Genomic DNA, 2,500 nt, shown 5'->3' with positions numbered 1-2,500 from the left:
CCGTCCGGACACCGGCGGGGGAGAAAAGTGTATCGGCGCATGTAAGCGCTATTTAATTATGTCTTGTGCAAAGGAAGGTGAGACCTTGAAAAAGGTTTCTCCCTTCTTAATTCGCAGAGTGTTATCACAGATTGTGCCTGGGGACCCAAAGAGCGTGAAGAAGCTCAGGGATGGTACACTACTTATAGAGACCCTGAACGACACACAGAGCGAAAAACTACTTGCTATGGGAACGCTCCATGACATTCCGATTAAGGTGGAGGTGCACCGCACTCTTAACACCTGTTGGGGAGTCATCAGTCACTACGACCTTCTATACGTGGACATCGAAGAAATCAAGAGAGAAATGTTCTCTCAGGGAATGACTGATTGTCGTCGACTCACCACGAGGCGCAACGGAGAAAACGTGAACAGCACCTCCGTGATCTTGACGTTTGCGCGTGATAGACTACCCGACAAGGTGTTTGTGGGCTATGAATCGGTACCAGTGAGGCCATTCATCCCGAATCCCGTGCGTTGTTTCAAATGCCAACGGTTCGGCCATGTCGCGTCGCACTGCGAGGGAAAGGCCACCTGCCCGCGCTGTGGCAAAGACGCGCACGAGGATAAAGAGTGCTCTTCGGAACCTCTTTGTGTCAATTGCGAGGGTACACACCCAGTGTACTCTCGTGATTGCCCGAAGATGAAAGAAGAGAGGAAAGTCATGGAGATAAAAACACTGGAAAAAATCCCATATGCGGAAGCGAGGAGAAAATACAGGGCGCTAATCGCTCCAACTTTCTCCCGGTCCTTTGCTTCAGTTGCAACCACGCCATGTGTAAAGTGTACCATCGCCACGCAGACGGATATACCGAAAGAATCCCCAATGGAAAACACGCAAGTGCCTAAACCCAAAAGGGTAAAGGACACAAAGAACAAGGTGGACAAGGAGGCACCTACTCCTGTGGGCCCTTCAAAGAAGAGCCCACTAAAAACCACCAAGGGGAACACGCCAAAAGGGCGTGAGAATACACCTTCCCCGCCGCCTCCTGTAAAGCCAAGGAAGCCGGAGGTAATTGAAGAGGACCAGAGTATCTCTGATACTGAGGTCTTCGCAAACGAGTGGAAGAGGAAACATCGCTTCAAGCGATAACCTCAATAGAGTTGGTCATCTCCCTTTTTAGTCAACTTATTTATTTATATATTTATTTATTTATTTTAATTTAACACTTTAAATGTGTTCCATTCTGCAGTGGAACTGCAATGGCTTTTATCGGCACAAGGAGGAGCTGGCCATTTTAATCCAAGATTTTAAACCCTCTTGTATTTGTCTCCAAGAGACCCATTTTAAGGCTGAAGATAAGGGTATTCTGAAGGGGTTCACTGTTTTTAGAACGGATGACCTAAGTGGCCAACGAGCCCAAGGGGGAGTAGCAGTTGCGGCCCGTGAGGCCCTTTACACCTCGCGAGTCCAACTGAACTCTCCATTCCAGGCCGTCGCTGTCACGGTGCATACCCCTGAGAGGATGACGTTATGCAACGTGTATCTGCCAGAGGGTGCACCGGTGACCCGCCTGAACCTTGAAGCCCTTGTCCACCAGCTTCCTCAGCCGTTCATTTTGATGGGAGATTTTAATGCCCATGATCCTCTCTGGGGAGGTCCAGAAACCCAAAGCAATAGGAGAGGTCGAATTTTATCCAACTTTATTGAGGATTTTAACCTGTTTTTATAAAATAGCGGCGAAAAAACCCGCTTTAACAGCTTCAATGGGGAATTCTCAGCAATAGATCTTTGTCTATGCTCGAGAAGTCTAGCCCCAAAGCTGAAAATGTCCACCCACAACGATCTCTGTGGAAGTGACCATTTTCCTCTTCTACTCGTTAAAGAAGACTCTTCGCCCACCATTTCAAAACCTCCGGAAAAGTGGCGTATTAACCGTGCGGACTGGCCACTTTTCAAGCGTACGTTTACATATAAACACGACGCAAGTTTCGACGCGTTGCACAACGTCGATAAACTAAGTTCAACGCTGTTGGCGGCAGCTACCAAAAGTATCCCTCGTACGTCCGGGAACATTAATCGAGCTCCTGTCCCTTGGTGGAACGGGGAATGCGACCGGGCGATTCGGGCGAGGAAAAAAGCATTGAATATTTTTAGAAAATATCCCACGGCAACTAATCTGGCATCGTACCGCCGCCTGAGAGCGCGAGCTCGAAGGGCCGTGAAGGAGGCCAAGAGGGCTTCCTGGATAGAATACGTCTCTACCATCAACCATCGCACGCCGCTTGGTCAGGTATGGGACAAAGTGAAGAAAATCTCCGGGTCCAAGGGCTCATTTGTCATCTCGCCATTGCTTGTTGCTGGCCGGGTGGTTAATTCACCTGCCGAAATAAGCAACATATTTGCCAGTCAGTTCGCGGCCAATAGCAGTGACGAGGGCTATGCCGCGGACTTTGCGAACCTGAAGAGGCGATGCGAGAGAGTCCCTCTCAATTTCGGTGCAGGTCCTACAAGCGAATA

This window comes from Hetaerina americana, unplaced genomic scaffold (assembly GCF_022747635.1).
Source record: "Hetaerina americana unplaced genomic scaffold, ioHetAmer1.1.p SCAF_149, whole genome shotgun sequence".
Classification (NCBI taxonomy): Eukaryota; Metazoa; Arthropoda; class Insecta; order Odonata; family Calopterygidae; genus Hetaerina; species Hetaerina americana.
This window is presented reverse-complemented; position numbering follows the sequence as displayed.